The sequence below is a fragment of the Gobius niger genome, assembly GCF_951799975.1.
Source record: "Gobius niger genome assembly, chromosome: 4".
NCBI lineage: Eukaryota > Metazoa > Chordata > Actinopteri > Gobiiformes > Gobiidae > Gobius > Gobius niger.
The window spans coordinates 28,511,602-28,524,152 of record NC_136855.1 but is presented as its reverse complement, the minus strand read 5'-3'; positions in this window follow the sequence as shown (position 1 = coordinate 28,524,152).

The following is a 12,551-nucleotide window of genomic DNA, read 5'->3' as shown; positions in this document are numbered from 1 at the left end:
CAATCACATTTGCATATTGTGGAAATGTTGAAAAGCAAAGCTTAATGGAGCATTTAACCATGGCTTCCTGTTCACAGAGGGCAACATCTTCATCCATGTTAAAAACATGCTCCGACAGTAGGAGCCTTAATGATGTAATAGAACTGTATGTGGGTCTTATGTCATAGGCTGGACACTCAGTGGTGCACATGCTTGGCTCTGCCCACACTCAATGAGTGTGAAATGTGCACAATCAAAATCGATTATTTCTGAATCCAGCCAATGAATTACACCCATCACATAAAGTCAACATTCAAGCATAATAGTAATTGCTTCCTTCGCACCCATGTCTTTATAATTCATCTGTGCCACGGCTCTGTTGAGAACTCACTCAGCCTCATCAAAGACTCTTCTCACTTTCAAAGGAGAGTGCTTCATAGCTTTTCAAGAAAATGTCGTGAATTGCCCCATCCCATTCATATAATTAAAGTCCTCTCTCAGAGAGCTTTGGAAAGAGGCTGCATTCACGTTACAGCATGACATTTTACACAGCCACTGGTAGGATTTCCTTTTTTCAAAAAGTGTAATTAGCCTGGTTTATAGTGGAAATCTCTGTAATTCCCGCGATTATCCGCTATGGCATAAAGTGTCTTCTCTGACAGCAAAATTGAAGCAACTTTTACTTTATTTTTAAAGATCAAGGCATTAACATAAGACAAAAAGGTTCAACACATGTGAATTATCTGTTCTTCTTTCAAAAACAGTCCCGATAGAGTTATATTTGCCTCTTTACATGTACAACACTTTGGAAACTTTTATAAAATGTGCTAGCTATAAAAATAAAGTTGGATTGGATGTTCTATTTTGTAACAAATGAGTATTTACAAATGCTGTGTTATAAGTGTTATAATAAATCTATAAAAAGACCGTCAAATGTAATAAATGTAACACATTACACAAACAGTATAGGACACACATGAACAAATGTCCAGTTATTTTCTCTGAAAGGCGTCTGAAAGTGGTGACAATATTCGAAAACATGTTGGTTTTCTGAATCCAGTCACTGTCAAAAAATGATGAGATGAAAGCATTTGTTAATTTTCATTTTGGAGATTTACAAAAACTGTATTTCCCCGATAGAGTTGTATTGGCCCCTGTCTTCCACCTGACATGATGACGTCATCACATTGTAAATCGTGCACGGCACCTATTATTACATGACTTGTGATAATACCAGAAAGTTATATTACATCTTTAACTGTTATATGTAACTGTCTCATTACAAAATACGGCTCTACATCCTCTGCCCTCCATTTGACAACAATGACATCAAATTCTAGAACCTTTTCCTTTCAAAGAAGAAGCTCAGATGCACAGGCGATTTGGTAGAAAAATAATTTGGAGGCATTGAAAGCAGTGGGTTTTCAAGCTTTGGACACAGACATGGCTGCTCTGTCCTGCCTCTGAACTGCCCACTCTCACGTGGGAGCAGGGCTAAGGAGATTCCTGTTTTTTTATTTTGTGTGGGCATAAGCCAAAGCCTTCACTATGACACAAGTGAACCTCAAACGCTGGAGGAATGTGAGAATTCTTCAAAGAGGCCGGTTAGGAAACATCAAAGTTTGTTTTGTGCTGTTTGTTGTCTGAATGTGCTGTTTTTTTTTTTTTTTTAATATATATAAATAGCATCAAATATATATATGCAAAATGGTATCTTGTAATTGCGGTATTGGGCTGGCCATAATACACATGTTTTTTATCCAGCAAAAAATTCTAAATGTTGCACCAGTGTCTTAAAATGATAAACACAGACTGACATTGGGATAAAAAGAGCATTCACGGTTGTCCAATTCAGTAAGGAGTCCAGAAGCGACCCACTTTGTGCATCTCTAGGAAGTAATCTTGTGTTATTGATCTGTTGTGTCACGTCTGTCTACCTGTCTCTGGCAAACAACTACCAGGCTTTTTCAAAAAGAAGGAGTTTCTTCCATGAGACTGTCTCCTGTCCCAACTAAAACATAATACTAGTACTACTGCTACTGCAGCCTCTGAGGGTTTTGAGATCTCTTAATAATTTGTTTTAGCAGACTGATGCTGAAATTATTTGTGCAGGGAGGGGAAAAAAAGCACATTTTATAGTGACCTCATACAACAACTGCAGAGTCATTCCTTTGCTCTCAGACAGTTGGCAGTTTAGGTTCTGTGGTACATTCTCTTTATTGTTCATGATACAGAACGATACTGCCTCTCGGTGAGCTGGGACATTTTCATGATCTGATTCCAACATAATATTTAAAGGGTACATTCCCTGAGACCATTGGATATGTGTCATTTTACTCACAAATGTGTAAATGCACCAAAGAGCGTGGCGTGTGTGACTCTATTGAGCTTTGATGAAAACACTAAATACATAATTTGTTTCTATGTGAGTCACAATCTAAGGCAAAATCTGCCAGAACAATGGCGGATTTGCTAGAATTTTACCGGGACCATCCAGATCCCCTTATATTTCCTACAATCAGTACAGTTTCACAGATTTAACATGATTTTTTTCCTTCACTTATTCAGTGTCATACTTTAAAATAAATAAAAGTGTTGTTTAGCTCTTTGAGACCTTATAATGCCATAAATTAACCAATAACTGATTCATTTTAAAGCTGGGGTATGCCTGACTTTTTGTTGTAGAGTATATTTATTTTTGCCACCACAGAGTATTTGTGATCACAGCAACAAACAGACCTTGTTGCATCTTTAGCTATTTTTTAATTGAGTGATGGAAGACAGAAGGAGAATCTAAATGAGTGCCATTTATTTTGGGGGAGGTCCCACCTGTTACCACGTTACCACCGCTCAAAGATGCACACGGGCGTGAAACTTACAGGTAATTCATTTGCATGAACAATTCAGATATGCAGGAGGGATTGTGAGAGCTAGAGACGAGTTTGGACCAAAACAATATATTTCAGTATTAGCCTACCAGAAAATCAGCTACCGCAGCTTTAAAGGGGCTAGATGCAAGTTAGCCATTTTATACTCACTACTGCCACCTCAGGTCATACGTGTAACTGCAGCATCTATATCAAGCTCGTGCATGACGGCACTTCGGACCGAATTAACACCTTTTTGAGGATTTTAGAGGCAGTTGGTGAACATGTCTGGGTTCATTCCACACTTAGGACATTGTTGGAACATGTAGGAGGAGGAAAATACTTAATTTTAACATTTTTAAACTCTGTATAGTCCTTTTAAGTTCATATTTGATTTGTACTATTGCCACAAAGAATGGGCTCGGGTTTTGTTTTTGTGGCTGTATATAAAGTTAAACCACTTTTTATTAACATGATGCCCTGTTGCTCTTGACGGGCGAAAAAAATGTCTGAATAATGTGGGACTGGTTCATGTGGCTACCTGTACTGGCATATTGTCTCTTTGTCCCATCTATAATATCACACTTGCCCCGTGAATTGTAATAGTACAACAGTCACGTCCTTACCGCATTAACTTGTCAAAATGGTAAAAGGCAGCTGTTCTTGGCACTAAGTGTCCAGCCAACACACTGCAGGCTGCTGTGACTCACCGTTTGCTGTGGTCTTCCGCTGGATGAGAGTTACTGCGTGACTCTGGGCTCTGGCTTTTCAAATGGGGGGGAAAAAACTGCTGGATCTATTCTGGGCGCTAGACGGCAGCACATAGATTGAAGAGAAAGATTATTGTTTTTCTAAATTCATTTTTTCCTCTGCATTTGCTCTGTCTTGCGGAGAGAACATATGCAAATGTAGCTGGACAATACAAAGAGACGTAGGCTCTTTTACTTTGCTGTTGAAAGTGCGGAGTTGTCGCCAAACACTGTATCAAATTAGTTTATGATTTATTATAGGCCTAATATAGAGTGAAAAGTTAGCAATTTACTAGTAATCATAATCTATTGATGCACAAATAATGTGATTGGAAATACATGAAACATCACTGTCACAGAAGGCTAAATTCAACAGGACATTTTTATAGTTGCCTACATTTTGAGAATCATCCAATTCTTTTCTTCAAAGGCCAAACTGTCAAGTCCCATCAGATGGTAGATTATTAGATGGTGACATATTCCAGCGCAACAGGTGCTGCAGCCAGCGAAAACTTTAGACTCTGATTAAATCCCAACAAAAGATGAGATTGAGATCTTCTTCAACAGCTTTGGCCCTTGAAGAAAAGAATTGGATTATTCTCGAAACGGCAGCAACTATGTATTGTAGCCTATAAAAATGTTGTGTCTACCTGGATGATTGAGATAGATTTTTGTTGCTATACTATGTGTGTTTACTTTACTATCTGTTTTGCATCATTTCAGGTTGCACTGCTTTCCCTTATCGAAACGGCTCAAATCCTGCCATCTAGTGGACTCTCGAGGTGGCGCAGAAAATGGACCGAATCTTTTATAATGAAAAGTGACTGACTAATTAAAAGGCTGCCAAGACAGTCGTGAAAAAGTAGGTCAGTATTTGCAGCATGATACAGCTGTTGTGTTCAGTAATAATGTTTTCTTTTTCTTAATAGCCTGTGTTTGTCACTCTTAAAATATATAAATAAATAGTTGAACGCTACAAAGCCTAAGCTGTTGAGTTTGTCAGTCTCTACATCTGGGTCACGCATAGATGGACTTGGATCAGAGAAGGGGAGCAGCAATCTTCTCCTTTTTAGCTTTGAGCATGATTAATGAGCTCTCCGTCACACTCAGACTGCCTGTCTCACCCTTCCTGTCCATTCTAGGCTTAACCCCACAGGTCCAGGCTCTCTGTGGTGCTGGATCCTCACAGCGGTCAAAGGTCTTCAGTCTGGATCAAACCCTTTGTGGATCCTTGGTGACAAGGTGAGGGGTGTTCTGGGTTTACACACATTAGAGCTTGCATGAGATGGATGTTTGCTGTAATTGCACATGTCTGAGGATGAGACAGAGTTGTATGGGGTCTTTCAGAGTGATGCTATAGGGATGCAGCTGCAGTGGTGCTATGTGATAGTCTGCAAGGCCCACATGTCCAGGACCAGCTGGACTCAGTGTGCCTCTTCCTTTACCGTGTAAACAATGGCCGAGGCAGCGCTAAGCAAAAACACATGAGACACATGAGATCTATTGTGGCATCTGTTTGTATCGCCCTTGCAAAGGTCTTCTTGAACATTTCCTGAACTCCATACAAATCTGGATGGTTTAGGAGTGCTGGGAAAATGAGCCTGTAAGTGGTGTCCCACTGCAGGCGGTGGATAGAGAGCAGACATGATGGACACAATTGTCACAGAAGGGAAACAATATGTTTTGTGAGAATAGTACTTTGCCGCTTTGGCTGGTTGAATTGGAGCAACCACTGTGATCACAGAATAATAAGTCTGTCACTTTAGATGTTCTTCTACGTGTCCTAATATTTGAAAACATTTGCATAAAACAGTGTGGGCGACCGCGTCCGGGAACCCATAACCAGATCTTGAACCAGGATCTTGATCACGATTACTTGCTGGTATTTAGCCTACTGTGCATATTTTGGATTAAAAAAAATTGGTGAACACTCAGCGCCTCTATAAACCATTAGCAACAAGACAACATTTCAGTCCAACAATTTTGTAATGATGTCTAAAAATCATGTTACATTACATCAAATTCAATGGGAAGGTCCATTTCAAATTGTCTAACCTGTTTACCTTGTTTAAGAAAGTAGTTGGGTTTGACAATCATTGAACGTCATTTTGAGGGTGTGGTCAGTGCTTTGCTATTTGCTCATCTTTATTCACATCCAAGCGGAATAAACCACATTAAAGTTAGATGATTATAAGACTGTGGAGTTACAAGAAACAGGCTCACTGTGTGACGTGCAGCTCATTTACACCACTTTAACGTCTAACAGTTGCTGAAGAAAGTTCAATGATCCTTTTCTAAATTTATCACACATGCGCCCTTTTATTTCATTGAAAACAAAGTCATTCAATGTTCCTTCTTCCACTTCTTAATCATTTCTTTATTTCTCCAGAGGAAACTTTGCCTCATGTTTCCACTGATCTTAAGCTTAAGATTCAAAGCTGGACACCTATTGTTCTGAAGAACTCAGGCAGAGCGTATTTCCGAAGTTACCACAAACTAGATCCTATTAACCCCTTTATTTTGAATGAAGCGGTCCTCTCGCCTCGCTCCTTTTGTAAAGAATGACGTGAGCATTAGCCCGGGACACGGACCACACATGTACCCAGTACCCACACCTCGCACAGCTGCATGGTTATTACTGCCAGATGATTAACAGCATCAAATTTACAACCAATGTCTGTAGAGCAGTTTTAGATGAATCCAGCTGATGCATTGGCTAAATAGGATGATCATCACGATTCTTCTCAATAATGAAGACAATAAATAATTAAATAAACATTTTTAAAGCTGTTTTGATGTATCTGAGGCTATTGCAATCTCTGTGTAAATGTCATGACAAACTGGTGACACAAGAACTCAAAGGAACCGGGGCTGACACTGACAAACTTTTTATAGTCATTTTGAATCAATCTGCCAAATAGCTTTTGCCCAATCCAATGCTTTCCCCTGTATCAGACCCATGATGAAAGCCTTGAGAATGGCCTTGAGAGTATGTTATGGGCTTTTGGCTGAAAACTAGTGAGCACTGAAGGAGAAACCCCCCACACTTCCCCATATCACCTCGGTAATGGTCTGGATCCGGCACATGGGCTTCTCTTGTGAACAGAACCGGGTCAGGTGGAGTGGCTTGAGGGGAGGCTGGACTGGATTCTCAGGAGCTGTGAGTTGAGTTTGAGACATTGTTCGTGTTAAATTGGTTTGAAACTCACTGAGCATGGCACTGAGCCAAGCGATCTGGTTGGAGGTTGTTTGCTGGCTTTCTGCCAACTTCCTCAGGAGTGTCTCATGTAGACCAAGTAGCGCCCCCTGGTTGGATAGGGCTGTTTTAAAGTATTACTAACTTGTTTGCCTTAATAAATCCTTTTCGTAATCCCTCTGGGGGTAGTACAAGTGAATGGGATGATTGGGGGGTCTTTCATCTCTCCCTGGTGTCTCTGGCCAGAAAACCACATTTGCAGGAGGCGCAATACACACTAGTGGAATCATGAAGAAGAAGCTAACAGGCTAACGGACAAAGCTAACTGCGGGCTTTTTGCAGTTTTTACAGCCAAGTTTGAGTGAAAAAAATCTCCTTTGTGTAATTGGATGTACAATATCCCTCTCTCCCTTTGTCTTTTCTATCATTGTAGTATTTACTTTCCAGGACATTGAATAAGTAAAAAAAAAAAAAAAGTTACGACACCTGCAGTGATGCTTATGGCCTCTAGGGGCATGAGTTACTTAGTACTGCTTTAACCAGTTCTGCGTCTTCTGGGTCCATGGGGCCATGCCTGTTATATAGAATATCAGAAAATTCAGTTTGAGCTTTTTTTTTTCATATTAGCTTAACAGTCTTTTTGATCATGGTTTTGTAGATAAGAAAACAAAGTAGGGTCTTTATTTAATGCCTTGTGTTGCCTACAAAACCATAAACTGTAAGTAAATTACAGGTTATACCGAAAACGTCATTTTTTTTTTTTCAAAAGCTAACCAACCCATGACCTTTGAAACTAATAATGGAGATTCATATCACACCTTTGTATTCCTTAATATCTTTAATACCTCACATTTTTCAGGCCCTCAGGCTCACGCTGCTGTAGACAAACTGCTCTCACATGGCTTTGATTGAACAAGTGTGTAACCTTGTTCCAATAAATTTTGTTAATAACTTTTCTTCTTGGTTAACAGGGCTTGTGTATATCCAGCAACTGTGACCTTTTGAACCATTCATGTTTATGAGGGGCTGTTAAATATGGCAATACAAAAACCATCATTTACAGAGAATAATTTTAGGGCTTTACCAGACTGTCTCCATCTGCTCCTGCTTAACAAAATACTCCCCAAAGCTGACTGCCCATGCACCAAATGCCATGGGCTGGACATGAAAATGAGCTTGTTAAAAATGCTCTACAATTTATGTGCCGCCTCAAGTCTAATTTGCCCCTCACATGTTGAAATTGCATCTAACTATGTAATACTTTATACTTTATACATAAAAATGTTCTTGAATCGAGTCAGATTACATAGCCAATATCTTTGAAGTAACATACTGTGTCTTAACTTATCCATCCCTGCAATCAGTTTCCCTCTTGATATCGGCCTGTGCAGTGTAGCCTAGTCCTGCTGTAACCTGGAAATGGCTTTCAATGTTAATGCCAATCGTAAATACCGATTCAGAACAGCCAACCTGCTGTGTTGAAAGGAGCCACTTCAATTATCTTTATGCCTTCAATACTTTCTAAATCTCTTAATTGTTTGCTGCAATTGTGATGTAATGACTAGGGGTTTTATTTGTGTTTTCAAACAGCTGCAAATAAAGATGATCTGAGACAAGAGCCAGAGCCAAAAGCCACCCAGAGTCTGTCTTCACAGCGGCAAGGATGTACGGCACAGAAACTGACTAAAGCTGGGAAACACGTGAGAAGAAGTAAACCATCTACGCTACATAGTGACCGACAGCGGTTAATGTTGGATAGAAATATTCAACAGCAATCTTGATCAACTGGACGAGATTTTGATTTGCTGTTTTTGTTTTAATGCACAGAGAAAGGAAGCATGCTGAAATGATGACAGGCTACACGCATGAGAGAAGGACTGCTCAAATGCTCCTGTAGTTTTTCCACATAGTGTCAAAATTACATTACACTCAAACCCTCAATGCAAAAAGACAATACAGAGCAATATGAAATACATTTATGTACACAACAAAGAGAGCAAGGGGAGAGGCCCTGACAGTCTGGGAGATAATTAAAACTGTCCCTCAGTCAGTTAGACCTGGCAAAAAAACCATGGCTCCACAGTCGTCTCCCTCAGGCAGGACTGAACCCCACTCATTAATACCCACGCCCTGACAACGCACAATGGAGGATGAGTAGAAATTGCAAGCACTCAGCAAAACATCCATGCAGCATCAGACTAGTGTGTCATTAGCACTTACCGCACCGTGGAGAGTAATGACACCTTTCTGAATGCGTCCATACGGGTCCCCCTAGCCCTCATTTCCTTCATGGTCTTCCAGGCACAACACGCCTTCAGCAGGTGTTTTTTGCCTGCTAATGTGGGTGGAGTTAGTTTTTTATTTTTATTGTGTTAATTAAGTGTGTGTAGCAGCCTCTTGAAAAAAAAGAAAATGCCAGTGCACAGTTGTGTTATAAGTTATAAGTTCCAAAATCAGCCGACTATCCAGTTGAACAAGACAATATTTGTATGATGTCAGAACATACCTATAGCAGCAGCATTGTGTCCAACAGCAGCAAATTTAGTGGACTCTCAATTTGCTGTCCCCTCTAACTTTATCACAAGTTCCTTGGTGCTTCGTCTCCCCAAGCCTATACATGCGTTTCCAATGACATCACACATAGTGTGATGAGTCTCCATCTTATCAGTCTTTTAAATTGAGTGTCAAAAAATGGCTAGTTGAGACGCAAATCTGTGAACACTAAACTGCTATTTGAGTGTGTTAAAGTTATGTGGCTATCTTATTGTTATGTCTGCTACACTGTTCCATTTTATATTGTATTTTACTGTAGTATGTGATTTTTTAATTAATCTTTCTAGGTTGCCTTATGAGATCTGGCAGGGGGACTACCGGTGAAAACTAACCTTTTGGCTAATTCGGGTACATTTACATTGTCCTAATGTTCATTAATGTACATTGTCCCACTTAAAACAAAATAAATAAATAAATAAAATAAAAGTTCCGGCAGCCATTTTGAATACCGAAGTAGCATTATGGAGTACTACAACATGTGACAAAATCTCTACTTAGGATGAAAATGAAAGACAACTGATTGATAGTGGCATTTTTATGTACTTGTAAACGTTGCTCATGAAGATAACAGTAAAAACATGGCCCCAGAGATGCACGTTTATGTGATATAACCAGGAAATGTGGCACAGATGTAGCAACTCTAGTCTGTCGAGCTACAGCAGGATTTACTAAAGATCTGCGTCAGACTAAATTAACACATCAAAGAGGAAACAGAAAACCTTTCTCTGTGATTTTTACAGTTTGTCATGTCAACAGAGTCAGTGTTTAAGCTGCTCAAGACGTTAGCATGCTACTAGTTAGCAAAGTGTCAAGGGCTTCAACACGATAAACACATGTGTGGCGCACATCTATAAACACTGAGGAAATATAACAGTAACAGCTCAGCTCTGACCTCCATCACATGTTGTATCCAAGGTTTGGAGTGTGGTTCAGGGCTTTCTCTTGGAGAGGCCGGAGCTGAGCTGTTGAAGCTAAATGCTAACCGGTAGCATACTTACATCTTAAACATTGACTCACCGGTTAAATCACATAAATATGAGTCTCCGGGGCCGTGTTTTTACTGTTTTCTTCTTGAGCAATGATTACTCATAAAAAAGTAATCATTGCTTTTTATGATTACTCATAAATTGTCTTTCTTTTATATTGTGAGTAGAGATATTGTTGCATTTTGTAGTATTGCATAATTCTACTTCGGTATTCAAAATGGCCACCATAACCAACAAAAGTCACATGACTGAAAGGCATGTATTGTAGAAGCCAATTTATTCCTTATAAAATTAAGACATTTCTCTTTGTTTTAATGGGGGAAAAAACAATGCTTCACTACCTTTGATTGATGCAGCAAAACAAAGCTCACATGTATTTAAGTTGAACTTGTAAAGTAGCTTCATAGCACATGCTAACATTATTGTAGCAAGGCCTCAGAGATTTAGACCGCAGTGGTAATTACATCTGTGTGTCACCATAAATCACCCAGTCCATGATTTGTGTTCACGCCAATAGGAAATGTGGCTTCCATTTAATCAAACAACTTGTGAAAGATACAGGCTTTAGTCTGTTAACTTATTGTCTAAACTTCACACATATAAGACAATAAAAAAGACTAGTGCCAGATGTGGTCATTATACTGCAGAGTAAGAAAACCTTACATATTTCATGGATGCAGACCCTTAGAGAGAAGGATAAAGGGTCAGTGGGTAGAATAGTCTGGTCCAAAAAGGCTAAATCAAACAGAGAATAGAAGAATCATTCGTGACTTAGTTCTATGTGGTTGTGATGTCGCTGATTTGGAGCACTGACCAGAAAACATTAAGAGACTTATTTCTTCCAAAGCTGTAATCCTGGTCTGAGGGGTCAGGGCCGTGTCAAGTGGCATTCCAGACGTAGCCAAATTTCCACACCATTAAACCGATCAGTGAGCTCACACACAGTGGGTGGCTCTACGCCTGGCCGCTCCTCTGTGCTACTGCAGCGGCGTGCCCCTCTCACCCTCTATAGTCATACAGTACTGACCACCAGCATCTGTTTACTCAGCTGCCGTCCTCAAGAGCACCTTACACTCGACCTGCGGAAGGTGTTTCAAGGTGATAGGCCCTGTAGTGAAGGCTAACTTGTTAAACAGAATGGCTTTATTTGCCTGAATTTGTCCCTCAAGTCACCTTAGCTCGTTGCGTCACAGCCAAAGCCCCCAACACTGTCTTGGTTGTTAATGCATCAACGCAGTAAGTCTCCAAAGTCAATTGCACTTGTACAACATTAACTTCAACAACAATCACGTGTAATTAAAGAAAGCTTGTATCATTAATATTGCTAAAACAAACTGTAAAACTTAGCTAATACCCAAAAAACTTGTATTTCTGTTGACCTGTTAGACCTGGCTCCCTAAGGCTGTTTTATTTTATTACCCATCAGTATGTTGTCTTGGCTGGGAAATGCCACAATTTTGCAAGCCGACGACACATTGGCAGAGGAACAAGACAAAAGCAAACACCATAAACCAGAGCACTAGTTACATCCTGCAGTGACCATCTTTTAGGTTAAAGTGCATATGACAGGTTTAATGCGTTTGAAAATATGACTTACTGAGACGGTTGCACGTACAGTTGCATAATTATCATTTTATTCCAGTGAAGCAGCAATTTTAATGAAGAAATGTTGGGCAGAAAAGCTGTTTTTATTTGAATTTTTAAGCTGTGACAAGAAGTGACATAGAAGAAGGTAACATTTCCATACTGAGATATGTTCTTACCTGAGCTTAGACGAGTTGATACGTACCTGTCTGGTCTTTGTGCGTGCCCCAGTCACCAAAAAAGACCGAAGATTTTGTTAGCATTTGGTCTCTCCCAGCATATCCCTATGGCTCCAAACAGGAGTGAAGTTGGAAGCTACCATGCTTTTCCACGGGCACGCACAAAGATCAGACAGGTACGTATCAACTTGTCTAAGCTCAGGTAAGAACAGATCTCAGTATGGAAAAATGGTGGCCTGTTCCTTTAAGTGATGATGTCAGCGCTCTACTTCCGGGTCCAACGGAGCTTTAGCTTAAGGATTTAGCTGATTTTTTACCTGCTGTAGAGCCGCCTACAGGGCTCTTTCTAAGCATCTTATTATTTTAAATATAAAAATATTTTCATTTTACTTGGAGAAATGGTGAGCTATATTGTTCAAATTAGGTGTAAAACTGTGTTTGGCCTTTTATCTGGTGTC